Genomic DNA, 20,788 nt, shown 5'->3' with positions numbered 1-20,788 from the left:
TGTTCCAGCAAAAAAAAAATTTTTTATTGATATTTCCGCGTGATCGTTTGTATTACGGGTTGGGATGTTACAGTTTTGCTTGTAAAGCTTGCTCCAAAGGCTCCTTATTTTTCTTATTGAACCTCTCTTCATGGGCTTGTAGTGAACCCATGAGTTCATCGATAGTCATTGATTCTAGATCTTTAGATTCTTCGATGGCTACGACTATATAGTCGAATTTTGAATCTAATGATCTAAGAATCTTCTCAATGACTCTTACATCACTTAGAGTTTCACCATTCCTCTTTAATTGATTGACAACCGCCAAGACTCTTGTAAAATAATCAGAAATTGATTCCGAATCATTCTTATTTAAGGATTCGAACTCACCTCGTAATGTTTGTAGTCGAACCTTTTTCACCTTATCAACTCCCTTATAAGAATTCTCCAAGATCTCCCATGCTTTCTTGGCGGTGATTGCACTTGCAATTTTCTCAAAAGCTCCATCATCTACACTTTGTTGTATGATGGAAAGAGCCTTTTGATCGTTCGTCTTCATTAATTTTTTCTCCTTGCTGAGAGGACCTTTTTCTGCAGGTTCCTCATAGCCTTCCTCCACAATCTCCCATAAGTCATGTCCACCTAGAAAGGTCTTCATTTGGATGCTCCATCGATCATAATTATCCTTTGTGAGGCGAGAAAACGTGATGACATTGTTGGCCATCATCTTGTCTAACCAAGCTCTGATACCAATTTGTTGGAAATATGAGGTTATGTATATTATTTATGGAAGAGAGGATTGATGATTTAGATGTTTGATTGATATTGAAAGCTTTTCTTTTATTGCTTATTGAATTGCTTTGCTTGATTACAAATGAGGGGTGAAGCCCTCTATTTATACTACTCAATGGAGTAGTCTAGAACTCTTCATTATCTACAAGTATCTAGATATTTCCTAAGTCTCATGATAATTCTAGACTTAGATATTTTACAAGAATACTCTACACACTTTGACTACTACATATTACATGAACGTTCTAGATAATGGACTATAATCTTGATTTAAAATACTTGGATACTTGCAAGCCCAAATCTAAAACACATAGCCCAAAATCAAGTTTAGTTTTCAACAGATATATGTTCACAATTAGGGATGAATCTCTGCGCCCTTCATTCCTCAGGACCTCTTTAGGGCATCTGCGCTCTTTTTTTTTAATTTAGGGCACATTCTGGAAATGTCTTACCGTTGTGTTTAAGTTACCTAAACAAACGAAAAAGAACGGAGCGGACTTCTTTCAATTTAGAATTAGAATTAGAAAGAAATATAATTTAGAAAGAAATATTATTATTATTATTATTATTATTATTATTATTATTATTATTATTATTATAATAAACTTAAAAGTATTAAAACTTACAAAAAATTAGTGGTAAGCCTAGAGACAATCTGGGCCCCCACACCTCTAGCAATAGCAAAACCTATCCTAGTAAAAATATGAGCAGCAGCACCGGCACCAATATCTTGCGCCATCGAACTCTTCTGAACCCGCTTTAGCAAAGAAACATCATCCATTTCTAATTCCCCAAGGGAAGAAAATGAGAAAGGAATGAAACCATAACCAATCGCCTGACAGCTAGATTCGTACTTGACCCGCTTCCGACAAGCCGCATCAACCACAACACGTCCAGGGACAAAGTCAGAAAGCCCAGACTGTGTCGAAGGAGAAGACCCTGTCAAGTCAACACAAACATCGCACATTATTATTATTATTATTATTATTATTATTATTTTTATTATTATTATTATTATTATTATTATACATTCGAGTTGTGAATTCACTTTACTGTAGACTGCATTAAACTATTAGGAAAGAGCATTTCTGTCATTTTAGAACTTAGATATTTATCACCTTAACCACTCTAGATGCTTCTTCCACGGGAGGTACTTTTTGAACCTTTTTACCTTTTCACCTCCCTTCTTCCACCTTCATCATCCTTTTTACCCTCTTATCATTTGTTCCACATTCTTCTACTTTTCTGGAATACTCCTTTCAAACACTTACGACTGATCAACAAGAACTTCAATCTTTTCCCTTTTCCTTCTCTTTTGCAACATCACACATGTCATATCTAAAATTGATCCATCGCCATTCGATCTCTGGCGACTTTCACCGTCGTGACCACCGCTTCTGCGTCGTCGTCACCGGAAGGCTTAAACCCTACCTATCTAATCCGTCCGTCAGGCTTAATTCCAGGTATCTTTTTTATTGTTGATTTTTGTTTACATGGTTTTTGTGTGTGTTTAATGTTAGGGTTTTTTTAACAGATCTATGAAGTTTGAAGAAGCATTCAACAATTAGGGGAAAAAATTAGGGTTTGAATTGAGAGATCAGCGCAGGGAAGGAAAGAAGGAAAAGAAGGTACAGTTAGCTTCTTAATTTCATCTGCTTAATTGCTTATTTTCTCTTTTCTTTAACATGTACATTTACAATTATATACCTATGCTGCTGATTAGTATCATGTTGTATATGTTGAGGCCTATCTAGATAATAATGTGTATTAATTTGATTAGTATTTCTGTAGGATGACAAACTTTGTCAATAACAAGATAGAATAAGATGGCGAATTTTGGAATCAAGACGCCTCGAAAGAGGTATTTAGTTAGTTTATCTTATTAGAGTACATTGTGGTACTAAATATAATAATAATGGTATTATTGATGTTGTTAAGTTTCTTGCATTATGATCATCATATAATTTTTCACACTATATGTAAATGTTTCATTATGAAGTAAATTGAACTTTTTTATTTACATTGATGATGGACATTACAATTGTAGGAATATTTTAAAAGAGCATACAGGCTCTTGCGAACGATTGTTTTTTGTAACAACCCGACAACACTTTACCAAAAATAAGCCTTAAAAAAAAAAAAATTCTGGGCCTGACCATCTGGACGGCGTCCAGAGTTTGGGACGGCGTCCAGCTTTTAAAACTGGGACGGCGTCCAAGCATTCGGGACGGCGTCCCAATGAACTGCCAGGGACTGACCTGGTGTCCCGTTTCACGTACGCGGAAAACCCGCTTCCCGACACATTTGAACGAAAACCTTTTTACCACAAGTCAATATAAGTGAAACTAAGAGTTTTGCATAATCAAAACAAGTTTTACATCATCGGGCCCACATCGCCCATTTTACGAGTTTCGTTCAAAAATACAAGTTTCGACCAAATACAAGTTTAAGTTCCAAACAACACTAGAGCATGGTGTTTGGGGTTAAACTACCCAATCTCGGACGGACTCCAACTGCTAACACCCAAAAGCATCTCCTATCAAAACAAGCGGGAGACCACTAATCCAATTGAACGCTCTTACCCTTATCAACGCCCGAGCCTATAAAAAGGTAACAACGAGAGGGTAAGCAAAGCTTAGTGAATGCAATAATTATACGAATACATATATAATTTATCTACTTGCATACACTTACACAAATACCGCAAACATGCTAGCAAACACAATTAGCTTATCGTCACAAATACAAGCTATAACCTCCAATAATCAAGCTAGCATAACACGAGCATAAATAACATGAACAAAAGTAATATGCTTACACTACAACACAAACCATGGTTAACCAATCGTACAAGGAACGGTGTTTAAAGACCGTCGGTTTTTACAACAACCATTAGTGCACTTAACACTTCGCACACTAACCCCACGGGTGGCATCTTAGCACTTCGATGCTTCACCCCGGGTGGTGCCTTAACACTTCGGCACTTCACCCCGAGTGGTGTCTTAACACTTCGACATTTTACTCTTCACTTTACTTGGAGTGGCATCTTAACACATCGATACTTCACTCCCGAGTGGCGCCTTAACACATCGACACTTCACTCGCCACGTGATCGTGGTGTCTTAGCACATCGACACTTCACATCTCACGCTACACAAATAAATACATTATATATCTACGCATATAATTATTCCACTCACCTTAGAGTCTTCGTGTAAAATAACCGAACTTGCAACTTCAATGTAACGTACCTATTACAGTTTAGCACATAATCAATTCACAACTCAAGTTGGGCAAGCAACTCACTTCAAAAATCTAGAGTCTTTTTACCCAAAGTGCAATCTCGACCCATTTTGCACCCTTAACCCTAATAATGGGTTAACTTCACCAAAAACCCTAATTCTAGCCATTTAAGGTCTTAACACACATTTAATCACTAAGTTGACTAGTTTTCATACATGCAAGACAACCTAGGTCATCAAAGACCCATTTGACTCATTTCAAGGTCAACACACCCATTTGGGTCACCCACAACCCAAATGACACCCACTAACATTAACTATAAGTGTACTAGTGATTTTGCTAGGCCTTTAAGACCCATTTACACCATTTACCCTTTCAAAACCCTAGGTTAGTCACCATTTGGGTCTTCATGACCCAAACTTACCCAAAACCCCCAAATCACTCATAAATGGATTTTATGTGCAACCTTAACCCAAACCCTAACCCTTAAACACATTAAACTAGAGAAATCAAGTTTAGGGCTTACCACCACAATCAAAACGAAGCTAACGAGGAGATGAACCACTTTAATGCTCGAGCTAGAACCCGAAACAAGTTTCTTCCTCTCCTATTTAAGCTTTCTTACACTTAAATGTACTCTCACTCTAGAATTGAAGTGGATGAGGTTTGGTGGTTGGAAATGGAGTAATGGCGCCAAATTTTCAAGTAATGGCACGTGATCGTACTTTTAACACCATACAAGTAATGGCGCCAAATTTTCAACGCATGCACAACCGCCGCCAACTCAAGGTCATGAGTCGGATATCTCGTCTCGTGTTCCTTTAATTGTCGAGAGGCATATGCAATGACTTTACCCCTTTGCATTAGGACACACCCGAGCCCATTTAAAGAAGCATCACGATAGACCGTCATGTCTTCCACCCCTTTCGGCAAAACTAGAACCGGAGCTTGACATAACTTCTCCTTTAACAATCGAAAAGCAATTTCTTACTCGTTCTCCCAAACAAACCTCGCATTCTTCCTCGTCAATTTCGTCAACGAAGAAGCGATCTTAGAAAAGTCTTGGATAAACCGACGATAATAACCGGTCAATCCGAGAAAACTTCGGACCTCCGTAGGCGTAGTCGGTTGTCTCCAACTCTTCACCGTTTCTATCTTTCCCGGATCTACTTGAATACCATCTTTGTTCACAATATGACTAAGGAATTGAACCTCCCTTAGCCAAAATTCACATTTGGAGAACTTAGCATACAACTTCTCCTTTCGTAACTTCTTCAATACTTCACGCAAATGACGTTAATGTTCGTTCATACTCTTTGAATAAACAAGTATGTCGTCAATGAACACAATTACCGACTTGTCCAACATAGGTTGGCACACTCGGTTCATAAGATCCATGAATGCCGCCGGTGCATTCGTAAGACCAAAAGGCATAACTACAAACTCAAAATGCCCATAACGTGTTCGAAAGGCCGTTTTCTCAATATCTTCCTCACGAACCCGCATTTGGTGATAGCCGGACTGTGATGACCCGGGAATTTCCGACCAAATTTAAACTTAATCTTACTAAAATTCCGACACGATAAGCAAAGTCTGTAATGTGAGTCTCAAAATCTTTAAACTGTTGATATGGAAAAACATTTGACCTTTGACTATTATCCGACGATTCACGAACCTATAATTGAAAATCTAAATGTATATATATAAATAACTATACATGTAAATAATTATATTCAATAAATTAAATATAATAATGAACTACTATATGATTTAGTTATTATGGAAAATAACTTCGAATAAGAAAAACTTGTTAATTTGAATATATAAAGTGTATTGAAGATAAATAATTTCTAACATTATTTGTCAACAACGACAAGGTATTAAAATTTATAATGTTATACATTGAGTTTAATTATTCCGATATATATAATTAACATACTTATCTACGTAATAAATATGATATTTAAAAACATAATTACACCTATAGTAGTGAGAATAGGTATGTGACATCGATACATAATTAGTACTATAGGTATATTGATAGATTGTATACGTATTAAATATTTATATAATAAATGATTAATAACATATAAATAAGTGTAACTACAATATAAAACACAGTTGTGGTATTAATGTTAATGTTATTACTTTCATTATTAAAATAGATATATTAATGTTAATATCAGTATTAATAATAGTATGATATAAATATGAAAATGAACATGTGTAAATTATTAGGTTTTTATTGTTAATATTATTATTAATTAATAATAACTATATTATTAATGTTAGTATTATTATTAATATTATTAATAAAATTATTATTATTATTATCATTTTATTATCATTATTATTATTATGATTAGTATTATCATGATTGTTATTATTATAAATTATCATTTATATCATTTTTAGTATTATTTGATAATAATAATATTATTGTTATTAATATTAATTCTATTATTATTATTATTATTAGAATTTTTATTATTATTAATATAATTAATAATTATAATGATTAAATATTAATATATAATGTTGAACGTACCAATTCACAATCAAATTCAGTTTTGTGTATCTTTCACAACTGTTTTAAATCTTGTTTCTGTCTTCAGATTTATTCCAAACTGAATATAACAAGTGCTTACAAACAAAATCAGTGAGTGGATTGATTGAACTTTTTATTTCTTTTATATATATATTTTCGTACCTGCTGTTTCTTTCTGTCAACTCCATCGACCATAAAACCATCGAAATTCTTTGTATAATTTATTAACCAGATGTCTGTCCTCAATATCAAATTGTATAAATTCGTAGCTGTTAGAGTCTGGCAAAATAATTCTTTTATTCAGCATAAACCTCTGCTTCTACAAAATTTTTCGAAATCCAGAAGTTGATATAAATTCTCAAAATCTATAAATGAGGTTAGGTTTGGAATACTCTAATGAAGATATCTACAAAGTTTCAGCCTTTAATTTCTCCTTTTGATTATGAATTTTTGAAGTCAAATTTAAGTTTCAAAAGTCAACAAATTGTTTATCTTCGAAATTCAGGTTCGTTTTAGTATTTTATATTAAATTGAAGATTTAGAAAGTTTATAAGGATGATCTGCAACATAATCTGTGTTGTAAATTTTATCTAAAACAGTCTCAATTTTAAAATCACGATTTGTGTTCTTGAGAGTTCAAGCCGACTGCAGACCCTGCAGTACAGGTCCGGTTTTAATTTTTTTTTTTTATAATAAGCACACCAGTCGTACACAATCAATTACAAGACTCAAAATATGTTGGTAAATCACTGAATTGATTTGGGTCATGGTATTGTCGACTGATTGAGGAAGAAGGAAATAGAATACGAAGTTACGGGTTAAGTAAATACATTTGGGCTATACAACAGAAAAACAGAACTGTCTGGATGGTTATTGTGTTAGTCGGGTATGCATGAGGACTCGGGTTCAATCCCTGCTGGGTGTCATTCTTTTTAAATTGAGCTTATAAGGTAGTCTTTTTAATTCTGCTGCTGCTGCTGCTGCTGCTGTTATTAGTGTTATTATTAGTATTAATATTATCATTATTAGAAACTTATAAAAAATAAAAGACATTATGACTAAAGTTAAATATATGAAAATGTTAGTAAAAGTAAAAATTAAAGATTATGGATAATAATATTACCAGGAGTATGTTATGTATGATACAAATATAGATAAAATCATAAGTATCGTTAATAAATAATATTATGAATACATATGAAAGCTGATTAAGTTTATAGATTATAGTTGTATGTATAACACATCTTTTATTATGAAAACTTTATTATAATTATTATTAAAAGTATAATTACTATCATAAATATATTAGTATTAATACTATTATTAACGTTATTATTATTATTTTTATTATTAGTAAATCATTATTATTAACAAAACTATCTTTTTAAATAGATAAATATTTTGTACATAAAATATACTTATTACATATACTATAATTATATTAATACTTTATATAATTATATATATCAAACCTATTACTATTATTTATATAAATACTTACATATAACAAACTATGAATTCTTAAATATGACACTAAACAACTATGTATATAAATATGGATATTAACATAACTATATAAATATTAATCATTTTGAATATATACAAATGATATAGGTTCGTGAATCCGAGGCCAACCCTACAATTGTTCGATGTCGTTATATGTATTTTTACTACAAAATACAATAAGTGAGTTTTCATTACTCCCTTTTTATATATATTTTTGGGACTGAGAATACATGCGCTGCTTTTATAAATGCTTTACGGAATAGACACAAGTGATCGAAACTATATTCTATGGTTGAATTATCGAAATCGAATATGCCCCTTTTTATTAAGTCTGGTAATCTAAGAATTAGGGAACAGACACCCTAATTGACGTGAACTCTAAAGATAGATCTATTGGGCCCAACAAGCCCCATCCAAAGTACAGGATGCTTTAGTACTTCGAAATTTATATCATGTCCGATGGAGGATCCCGGAATGATGGGGATATTCTTATATGTATATTGTGAATGTCGGATACCAGGTGTTCAATCCATATGAATGATATTTTTGTCTCTATGCATGGGACGTATATTTACGAGAATTGGAAATAGGAAATCTTGTGGTCTATTAAAATTATGAAATGATTATTTATGCTAAACTAATGAACTCACCAACCTTTTGGTTGACACTTGAAAGCATGTTTATTCTCAGGTACGAAAGAAATCTTCCGCTGTGCATTTGATCATTTTAAAGATATTACTTGGAGTCATTCATGACATATTTCAACAGACTTTGCATTCGAGTCGTTGAGTTTATCAAGATCATTATAAAGTCAATTATAGGATATATTATGAAATGGTATGCATGTCTGTCAACTTTAGATGTAATGAAAGATTGTCTTTTCAAAACGAATGCAATGTTTGTAAAATGTATCATATAGAGGTCAAGTACCTCGCGATGTAATCAACTGTTGTGAATCGTTTATAATCGATATGGACTTCGTCCGGATGGATTAGGACGGGTCCTTTCAGTTGGTATCAGAGAGATGGTCTTAGCGAACCAGGTCTGCGTTAGTGTGTCTAACTGATAAGTCGTTAGAATGCATTAGTGAGTCTGGACTTCGACCGTGTCTGCATGTCAAAAGTTTTGCTTATCATTTCTAGTTGGAAATCATCTACTTATCATTCTTAGTCTAGACACGTTTTACTGCATTGACTGCATGATTAGTATATAGACAAAATTCATATCTTAGCGTATCTGCTACTTCATATCTTAGTGTATCTGTTACTGTAATTTTGCCTGACAACTTCCGTAGATTCCTCCGAAACTTATGGGATTTTAGTATTATATATGCATATGTAAATTATGTATTGCAGGGTACTAATCTACATCCTATAATTTATTTCTTATTGAAAATCCTTCATCTGATCGTACGAGATGAATCCTGCAACCAGTTCGAGTCCCTCAGATTCCGATAGCTATTCCGACAGCTATTCCGACAGCTATTCCGACATAGATGTTCACCTAAGCTCCGAAAACAGCGTCATCGGCATGAATCAACCAATCATCCATTATCAATTCATCTGATGGGTTCGTAGTTGACTTAATTAATGGAAACGCACAGAAGGCAATCCCTTCCACCAACTGAATTCACCTCTTGACAATGAACCTGAAGCGTTTACCGGCGAACTTGTTCGAGACATCATTTTCAGTCCCATTTCCAGGGTAACTCGACAAGATCATATTCTATCCACAATTCTAAACCTTATTCATCCGCTCGTTCCGACCGACAATCATCCTGGAGTAATAAGTCAACGAACTTCGCGCTCGAATAATCAATTCGGAGAATATGGTGCAAAATGTACCAGCTTCAGCAACATCACCGGCACCAACAGTACAATCAATAACAGCACCAGTACCATCGACAATCCATGCTTCAATATCATCATATGTACTTTGAGTATGATCTTCGTTCTACGTATCGTTCTACCTCATTTATCTTCGTTCGACATGGCGAATATGTAATCTCTAAAGTTTTAGAGATTATTTATTCTAGTTCCAACCGAAAAGCAAATGAGTTTAATATCATTTTAACTCATTAAATCCATGAATACATCTGAAGAAAATATATATGTATATATGTTTTCATAAAGATTGTAATTAAAAATTCTCTTGTACAAACTGTTAATGGTGAAAATATTTTAACGGGTAGGTAATACCCGAGGACTATTTAAATTTCACATTAATAAGTTACATTGTACGTTCTTCGAATCTGTTTCAACAAGTCATATACTATCCTACTTACATCCACCGATATACAAATCCGTTCACCACAAACTAACCATATTCATCCAATTACATATTTGGATTTTGATCTATCAGAATCCATAAAGTGGCATAACGAAGAAATAATGGACACAATAAAAATTGATTAGAAACAGATTAATTAACAATATGAAATTCTATTAAGAATCCACGCTAACAAAATCCTAGCTAACTGTTCCTAGTTAGCTGACTGTTAATTTCGTATTACCATTTAATTATCGCAGTTTATTTATCACAATTTATATTCTCGCAATTTTATTTATCGTCATTTAAATTTCTGTTATTTATCGCAATTTATATTCTCGCAAGAAAACGGATTTGAGAGTGTTTAAATCCATCGACCCTTGCCTCAAGGAACGTAACTCGTCCTTAAGCCTCGTAAGATCGGCCGGAGTTCGGTATTCATCGAAAAACTCCGTCTTGAATTCACCCCAAGTGAAGTCCATACATTGCTCTTCACCATAAAGTTGGATTTTTGCATCCCTCCACAACTTAGCATCTCCCCTTAACATGCTACAACCATACCTCGTCTTTTTATCGAGAGGGCATTCACAAGTACAAAAAGCCCCCTCCATATCGGAGATCCACCGGGCACTCTTAAGTGGGTCCCGTTCACCCTCGAAGGTAGGAGGTTGAGCATCCTTGAAATTCTTAAAGAAAAAGTCCCGTCTTCCCACATTATCTTCATGGAGAACGGCCTTGACTTGCTCTTTGACCACATCGACTAATTGCTCGTCGATTGTATCAAGAAACATCTTAATCTCCTCGAGGTACTCCGCCTTTTGACTTTTAATAATGGCCTCAATCTTGGCCGTCAACTCGGTGTCCTCGCTCGTACCCCCGTTATCAATTTCGGGTCCATTTCTCGTCTTCATTCTATAAAACGAAATAGGTTAAACGACGAAACGAAAGGACATAGCACGTAAGTATATACGTACACACCACACTACTCCATCTTGCTTAACAATCGTCGTACATTGCTTGTTCGACACGATTTGCGCCCGTAACAATGGTAGCTAATCATTGTTACGCGAGCACGTCGCATTAACTTGCTAGTACAACGTCTATCTGGCTTGATGATTTGCTAAACACAACACAAAGCAATTAATACATGGTTAGTTCACATAAAACTATGCACTAACAATTCCCTTCCCGACCCAAAGTCCTACAAGTCCCGCATAAGCGTACACACAATAAAGTCTAAGTCTAGGCACCTATCTCAAGTCGCCTAAATCCCTTAGACCATGCTCTGATACCACTTGTAACAACCCGACAACGCTTTACCAAAAATACGCCTTAAAAAAAAAATCTGGGCCTGACCATCTGGACGGCGTCCAGAGTTTGGGACGGCGTCCAGCTTTTAAAACTAGGACGGCGTCCAAGCATTCGGGACGGCGTCCCAATGAACTGCCAGGGACTGACCTGGTGTCCCGTTTCACGTACGCAGAAAACCCGCTTCCCGACACATTTGAACGAAAACATTTTTACCACAAGTCAATATAAGTGAAACTAAGAGTTTTGCATAATCAAAACAAGTTTTACATCATCGGGCCCACATCGCCCATTTTACGAGTTTCGTTCAAAAATACAAGTTTCGACCAAATACAAGTTTAAGTTCCAAACAACACTAGAGCATGGTATTTGGGGTTAAACTACCCAATCTCGGACGGACTCCAACTGCTAACACCCAAAAGCATCCCCTATCAAAACAAGCGGGAGACCACTAATCCAATTGAACGCTCTTACCCTTGTCAACGCCCGAGCCTATAAAAAGGTAACAACGAGAGGGTAAGCAAAGCTTAGTGAATGCAATAATTATACGAATACATATATAATTTACCTACTTGCATACACTTACACAAATACCGCAAACATGCTAGCAAACACAATTAGCTTATCGTCACAAATACAAGCTATAACCTCCAATAATCAAGCTAGCATAATACGAGCATAAATAACATGGACAAAAGTAATATGCTTACACTACAACACAAACCATGGTTAACCAATCGTACAAGGAACGGTGTTTAAAGACCGTCGGTGTTCACAACAACCATTAGTGCACTTAACACTTCGCACACTAACCCCACGGGTGGCATCTTAGCGCTTCGATGCTTCACCTCGGGTGGTGCCTTAACACTTCGGCACTTCACCCCGAGTGGTGTCTTAACACTTCGACATTTCACTCTTCACTTTACTTGGAGTGGCATCTTAACACATCGATACTTCACTCCCGAGTGGCGCCTTGACACATCGACACTTCACTCGCCACGTGATCGTGGTGTCTTAGCACATCGACACTTCACATCTCACGCTACACAAATAAATACATTATATATCTACGCATATAATTATTCCACTCACCTTAGAGTCTTCGTGTAAAATAACCGAACTTACAACTTCAATGTAACGTACCTATTACAGTTTAGCACATAATCAATTCACAACTCAAGTCGGTCAAGCAACTCACTTCAAAAATCTAGTGTCTTTTGACCCAAAGTGCAATCCCGACCCATTTTGCGCCCTTAACCCTAATAATGGGTTAACTTCACCAAAAACCCTAATTCTAGCCATTTAAGGTCTTAACACACATTTAATCACCAAGTTGACTAGTTTTCATACATGCAAGACAACCTAGGTCATCAAAGACCCATTTGACTCATTTCAAGGTCAACACACCCATTTGGGTCACCCACAACCCAAATGACACCCACTAACATTAACTATAAGTGTACTAGTGATTTTGCTAGGCCTTTAAGACCCATTTACACCATTTACCCTTTCAAAACCCTAGGTTAGTCACCATTTGGGTCTTCATGACCCAAACTTACCCAAAACCCCCAAATCACTCATAAATGGATTTTATGTGCAACCTTAACCCAAACCCTAACCCTTAAACACATTAAACTAGAGAAATCAAGTTTAGGGCTTACCACCACAATCAAAACGAAGCTAACGAGGAGATGAACCACTTTAATGCTCGAGCTAGAACCCGAAACAAGCTTCTTCCTCTCCTATTTAAGCTTTCTTACACTTAAATGTACTCTCACTCTAGAATTGAAGTGGATGAGGTTTGGTGGTTGGAAATGGAGTAATGAAGCTCAACAAAACTGATCTAGAGCCTTTAAGTCGTCCACCAAGTAAGATTACCAAAATACCCCTTTTTAAAATATCAAAACATAAAGGCTGGTTCGCCAGACCATCTGGACGGCGTCCAAGATTCTGGACGGCGTCCAGCCCAACAAAATGGGATGGCGTCTCACCTATTTGGACGACGTCCAAAACAGCAGAGAAAACAGGATCTTACATTTTTGCAAGTGTAATTTTTGCCTACTCTTTTTTTACTTCTTGACGAGTTTTCATCGCATATCTTAATAGTTTGTTTGTTGTTGCTTCTTTTGATTACTCAGTTTAATGTCCAGGCTTTCGTTTTGCTGTTGGGTTTGATTGCGAATTGAATGTGAAGTTTACATCGCTACCAGATTTCGTTGTTGTTTTTGCTTTAAGGTAATTTCCCTTTTTATTTTGTTTAGGTTTCAGCTTTCTACGTTTGTTAGTTTTTCTTAATTTATGTTTTGTGTATTAACAAGCGCGGCGGTTTTAGAAATGGTCAAGATTAACATAGCTGGAATTTTTTTCGTGGATATCATGTTTACTACAGTTCTTTTTAGACGGTTTAAAACTTCATACCATATATGTTTCAAACTTGGATTGGCATGAGTGGTTGTTAAATTCATGTAGAAGTTTTGATGCATTCACATAGAACAGGGTTGGAATTGGTTATCATAAAAGTACTCAGAATTATGTAATGTAGAAATACATCCAATTGTGTGCTTTAGAAATATTACAGTAGCTAGGCATTTTGGGTGTGTTTTGTTAGATATAATGAAGGGATTGCATGAATTCCTGGTTCATGGCTGTATCATATATCATATTGTAATTTATTTAGCCAATTTCATGTTGCTTTAAAAAATATGTTAAAAATTATGGAGTATATAATATAAACCGTTATGTTCTTAGGTTTTGCATTTCCGTTGAGTTTTGTGGTCATATTTTAGTTTTATGTTCCTATCACATTGGCAGGTTATGTATTTCATTTTCTTTTCCCAAAATTATTATGCAGGATGAAATATGTGTAAGAAGAACATCTTGATGCACAATGGTTTCTGTGCTATCAGCTAACAACAGCAGCATAAATATTAATGGTATTAATTTTGTTCTTCTAACTTTTCCATGCATCTCTGTTCAATTCAAAGAAGTTTTGTGGTCATATTTTATGTTCCTGTCACATTGGCAGGTTATGTATTTCATTCTTTCAAAATTATTATGCAGGCATGATATACGAGTAAGAAGAATATATTGACGTACAAAGTTACTGTGCAATCAGTGGAAGTTCTTAATTGACGTACCCGTTTGTGGTGGTAAGTTGAAAGTTCTTAATTGCTTTGTCTTATGTCATGCTTTAAGTAAACTTATTAGCTTATATTGGAATTTTTTGTAGGATCTTCCGAGTATATGTGAAGTTTAAGGTGAATCGATGACATGACTGAAGCCATTCTTAGCCACAATTGTTTTCGAAAGTGTGTCAAACTGCAGTCGAGAATGAATTTGTTGTATAGTTTTGCTGGTATGTTGTGCGCTGTTAGTTTACTGACGCCATCCGAGTTTAATATGTAAAGCTAAAAAAGTGTAAGCTATCTATGAAACGAAACACATATACGCATTTCGTAACATGGTCGGTTAAATAACTACCTTGTTGTAAACAAAATTTAATTTACATTAGACAAAATTGTCAAATTGGTCCCTATTTTATTCGATTTTCTTCTTTTTCGTCCCTCTCATAATGTTCTTGAAATTTTAGTCCCTAATGGCATTTTCTAGTTGCAGCCCCAATCTTATCCTCCTCATCATCATCATGTTACTCATGTACTAAAAAGTTTCCTTTTTTCACTTAAAAAGAGAAAAAAGGGAGAAAAGAAACAAAACAACACAAAAATTATACTGTAACAACTAAACAAATTCATCTTATTTTTTCATCCGTATTTATTTCGATCATCAATCAAGAGTCAAACCCTAAACATAATCCCCCCTTCTAATTTATCTAGATCATTGAAGCAAAGTTGAAAACTTTTTTAATTGATTTGTTTTGTGAATGAATTAATGGGTTGTGATAGCAAGAATACTGCTGATTTAAAATCCGACCGCCTTTCACGGTGGCACGCCACCATCATTGTTGCCTTACGTGACTTCAAATTAAAGGCAATTACTTTTTATCTTCATTTTTTTAATTAATAAAAAATCATCTGCTTTTTTTTATCTTTAATGAAAGGGTTTTTTGAAATAATTTTATGCAAATGGCTAAAAAAAGTTTACTGCTTTTTATGTTATACTAGATTTAAGAGCCCGTGCGTTGCACGGGGACTCTTCCGCAAACAATCTTGATTCTTAAAATGGTATAGCAATTAACGATATTATAAATAGCGTGTCACAAGTATTTTAGTTAGTGGATGAACTTCTTAAGTATGGTTTTTTACACAAAACACATAATCAAGAGTTGGATAACATGAACTTTGTTTTAGTCATTACACAGAGAGTAAAGAAAGTAAATACAACATATTCATTGTTTGTTTCTGCATATAAATTTAAAAGTGCATAATAGCAATATTTGCATAAATACAGTACATTCATCATCCATTACTGTTAGTCTATCTTTAGGAATCAAAATTACTAAAATCATTAGTAATGGAACCAATATGAATGAAGGCATTTATTATTGAACGTTCAATTGTTCATATATAATGTCATTCTGTTACTATTGAACAAAATGTGAAACTGTAACATCAGTGTAGAGATATAAGTGATCACCTTGATTGTAAGTATTGAAACACATATAATGAAATGAATATCCATATTCATTTAACCAAATCGAGAAATTAATACAAATATTTATTACTAAAATAACCCTTGTACATGAAGTAAATGTTAAAATGATCCTTGCACGGAGACTCCTAAGCAAACTAAATTGAAATGTAAAACGCTATATCATTTGACGTTATTTTAAGCTAAATATGACAAGTATCTTTGTACATCTAATAAACTAAAAATTGTTATATGGTATTATAATCTCACTCGATAAATACATAGTTAAGTATGTTACTTTTCCTTGTGGCAAACTGTCCAAGATGGTCCGATCCCTTAGATTAGTACCTGAAATAATATTATGTTGTTAATATATGATACCTATTATTTAAAAACTGTGTAAGTAAAGCAATTTTGTTTTGATATAAATACAGAATTAAATTGATATGTGAGCCCGTGCTTTGCACGGTGCTCAAAAAATTATTATTCGAAAAGGTTAATATTTATACGCATTAGGTGTATGATACAATTAGAGCCCGTGCGTTGCACAGATGGATAAAAATCCGTGTAAAATTAATTGAGTTTATCAAACAATTATCGCAAAAGGTTAATATTTACAGTCATGCACCTTTGAATACACCAACAATATAACCGATCCCTCCCAACGCATTGTAAGTCTAACCATGTTGATGTGATAAATTTCTATTTTGTTGATCCTAATCCAAAAGTACTGCTACTAGCCTACTACTACTGCATATCTTTAGAAATTCATCATCATCACTTCTTTAGTTAAACATTCATACAAACTCAGAGCTACTATACAATCTATTGATTAAGCTTCAATTATATTATTTAGAGTATTCACGTGCAAGTAAACGCTGAAAGTTAAGTTAATACAGAAGATTTAAATTTAAAATTAGATCGAAGCAAAGTATGAATGACAAAATTAAACCATTATCGAATACACATAACAAAAGATCTACTCGCAAAATAGCAATGCAAGTAAAGCATCAAAATTAAGCAACCCATTGATAAGTCGATCTCTTGAAGAAAAGCAACATTCCAGAGCATAAGATGAACTTCAAGAACAACGCAGTTAGAATGGCACAGTTAGAATGGCGTAATAGCCGGTCTCAAGACCAAGACGCGTACTTAGGATTCGTTCCACGTATTGGCGATATAGACTGGCTGCATTTTAGACCACATAGACATGACGTAAATCACCTGCAATGTATTCTAGTACTTAAACATCAGGTTAGTAATGTATATACTCAATATAAACCTTAGATACAATACACATCTAAGTTATTAAATTTGGGTTAAGAGAAAAACTAACTTAAAAATGAGTTAGATTATACAAACCAATTTGGATCTGCAAATCATATAAATAAACTCAGAAATATAATTATATAGTTAATTTATCAATTTGGTTCTAAGTAACCCATTTCAAACATATAAAAATGTGGATGAAGCAAAAAACATAGCGTTTTGTGGACGGCTCAAGAAAGCAACCAATACTTGATTTAGCCCATCAGCACACTGTCATAAATTAGCAACCAAAACTTGAAAAAAAAATTAGCGATGTGGTTGATAGGCCAGAATAATTACATATATAAGGTTATGAGGAAAAGTAATGATTATTTCACTACATGAATGAAATAAAGAACTACAACAATAACACATCAAATTCTCTATGCAATATGCGTACAGTATGAATTTTGTAATGTGAATTTCTTCACGAGGGATGCTTTGGAAAGGGTTTGAGATCCAGCATTTTGTTAAATCTACATACCTAAAAGTCACAATCAACAAACGCATGTAAAAAAGTGAACAAAGCACATCTTACACATATAATTTTTTTGTCAAGAGGTGGTTGAATGGGGGGGTCAGACACATGGTTAACATGTCAAAGTGGGTAACTTATGAGGGCAGTTATTGGGCAAAAGGTGTAAATCGGCGGGAACACCCTGATCCCGTGTGCCTTTGGCACCAACCATTGTCCACCCCACAAGGAATAGCTCCGGCAACTCCCCTATCCTTGGACCCCCAACCATGTGACAGACTGACCCCCGGAGGGATCGAACCTGCGTCTGTATTGGGCAAACTTCCACATGGTGGGTCCCCAAGAATGTTGGGGTGTGGGTACCTTTGAAGCACTGCTTCTTTGGTATGAGTTATAAACAATTTTTTGTTGCAAGTGATCATAAAAGAGTTGTGATGTATGCATAGAAAGTACATTAAGGACAAGTTTTGACCGGTTTGACAAACGCGGCCCAATTGATCTTTTAAATATAGGACATGTTAAAGTATAAAAGGGTCTTAAATGTCAACAGTGTAAAAAAATTCTTATATGCCACCAGTATTTAACTTGCTTCAGCCCCAAATACCATACTTGATTAATATGAATGAAATTACAAAAGTCAAAGTATTAAAATGAATTCGACATAGAAACAAAACATAACGAAAGTCAATAATTCCATAACATAAGCATCTGAGATATAATAAAAATATGGAAGGACTCACAACCATATCTGCCTCTTAAAATTGAATGTCTCTTTCGATTTGTCCCATTATTTTCTGCAAGTATTGTTATGTATAATTGAATTAAGAAAGCAATATAGAAATTATGACAAATCAACAACTTGAAAGTAGACCAAACTTCAGGAGATTCACACATTACTCACATAAATACAACTGAAATTTCTAACCAAGCTTGTCATAAATTAAGTTGCATAAGTCAAAAAGTATGAAGGGTCTAATGTATGACCAAAAATGAGCTATCATAGAATAATTCTCAATATCATCATAGAATAGTAAGAACGTACATGTGTGTTTCGACGATGCAACAAAAAATGAGCTATCATCATCGCAGAGGCCAACCATACCAGAATTAGAAGATCCAACACATTCATTTTGAATGGTATGACCACTCTCTCCAACTGAAGACTTATTAACTGAGTTTTTCTATTTCTCACCAATATAAGTTGTTCATGACCACTTAAAGCATCAAAAACAGATGGCATAGTGACACCCAGAGACTTATTAAATCTGTTTAAGGCCGCATTATGAACCACTTCTCATACCTAAACCCAAAAAAAAAAAAAAATGAAATAAATAAATAAACAAAGCATCTACAGCAATAAACATCCCCATACCAAATTTGAATAACACAAAAGCAACTATCGCAGCAATAAACATCCCCATACCTTATTATTGTACCTGAAAGTAAGGCTCAGTTAGCAATAGATGGAAAGTATCATGAACTTTGTATGAGGATGGAACTTAACCATTTATTGTGGAGATGCATACTTGTACAGACAGCTCAATCTAATCGGACTCTAATCCAGACTTAAAAAACTGAATGGTCAATCTAAAAATCTCGCAAATACCAAACAGTTCATGATCACACCATATCAAGAAAAAGGTTTTTATGATCATCAACAAATCAATCAGAATGTCACAAAAAGTTAAAAAGAACAGAATGGTAAAACACGTTTAAAATTAATTGTGATTAGGGATCTTATCCTAATATAAAAAATTCAAAATTTATTTGGCGGATTTTTAAAATTTTTAATATCAATTGAATATAATTTGTTCAGTTATTATTAGTAGTTGCAGAGTTTTTTTTTTATTACTATTAATCAGTACCACACAACAAATATATAGTGCTAATGAACGTACAAAAAAACAATAGTGAAAACAACACAATGAATTTACAGATTACATACAATATATGTTAGTAACAGAATAAAAACATTCAGGAAAACATGGTTATATGCAAACGATTACATCGATTATAGTTTCGACTACAAACGTGTGTTAAAAACTTTATATAACATTATGAATTCACAGATTTCATCGATTATAATTTCGTAAAATAATAATATGTAAGAAATCTGATTTTTTAATATGAAATACAAACCCTAATATTTGAATTCCTCAAGTAAACAGTAACTGGATTCATCTATGCGTGTGTTAAAAACAGAAAGTTAATACGAACGTTTACTAAGATACCTAATTAGAGAAAAGCGTTGATGGAATGTTCTGATCGGAGGTAGATGATGAAAGGTTGTTATGGCGATCGTTTTATTTGGTTTATCAGTCGCATGATATTATATTGAATCCGAATCATAAATCAGTGTGTTTTCCGGTGGAATCAATAGAGGTATTGTGTTTGTAGGCGATGGATTTCCGGTGGAATAATTTCAAGTTTAGGGTTGGTATGCGATGGGTCGTAGATCCGGCGTACAAGAAGAGAGTATTTGGATTTCAGGATAGGTTAAGTTATTTGGGATTTCTGTAGAGTTAAGTGCCAGCGTGGATATTTAAAGCGTTAATTAGTGTTAATAGGGATTAGTTTATGGATTAACACGTCAGATCAGATGATTAAGGGTAGGGTCTGACACATCAGACTAATCTTCATGATTTATAATATGTTATAGAATAGAAGATTACAGATAGATAGATAGATAGATAGATAGATTATAGATAGATTATAGATTACAGATTATAGATCGTAGATTGTTACATTAGCATACATGAATCTGGATATTTCTT

At 34.2% G+C, this 20,788-nt stretch overlaps 2 long non-coding RNA genes across 4 annotated transcripts; one reads left to right on the top strand and one right to left on the bottom strand.

Moving 5' to 3' along the window:
• The first annotated feature begins 1,955 nt into the window (after nucleotides 1–1,955).
• On the top strand, nucleotides 1,956–15,167 carry LOC139877431 (uncharacterized). 3 transcript variants are annotated; one of them, XR_011768582.1, is made up of 8 exons: nucleotides 1,956–2,234; nucleotides 2,306–2,399; nucleotides 2,563–2,632; nucleotides 13,428–13,512; nucleotides 13,783–13,879; nucleotides 14,496–14,577; nucleotides 14,705–14,793; nucleotides 14,874–15,167. It is a non-coding gene; the product is annotated as an uncharacterized lncRNA (long non-coding RNA). The 3 variants fall into 3 exon arrangements; XR_011768580.1 differs by lacking the exon at nucleotides 13,428–13,512; XR_011768581.1 differs by lacking the exon at nucleotides 13,428–13,512 and having other exon boundaries at nucleotides 2,552–2,632.
• A 2,021-nt stretch (nucleotides 15,168–17,188) lies between these two features.
• Nucleotides 17,189–20,522, bottom strand: LOC139877244 (uncharacterized). Its single transcript, XR_011768504.1, has 3 exons — nucleotides 20,246–20,522; nucleotides 19,057–19,314; nucleotides 17,189–18,808 (listed from the first exon to the last, which is right to left on the bottom strand). It is a non-coding gene; the product is annotated as an uncharacterized lncRNA (long non-coding RNA).
• Between the last annotated feature and the right edge of the window lie 266 nt (nucleotides 20,523–20,788).

This window comes from Rutidosis leptorrhynchoides, chromosome 11 (genome assembly GCF_046630445.1).
Source record: "Rutidosis leptorrhynchoides isolate AG116_Rl617_1_P2 chromosome 11, CSIRO_AGI_Rlap_v1, whole genome shotgun sequence".
In the NCBI taxonomy this organism is placed as follows: Eukaryota; Viridiplantae; Streptophyta; class Magnoliopsida; order Asterales; family Asteraceae; genus Rutidosis; species Rutidosis leptorrhynchoides.
Note: the sequence above shows the minus strand (reverse complement) of the source record. Positions and strands in the feature narration are given on the sequence as shown.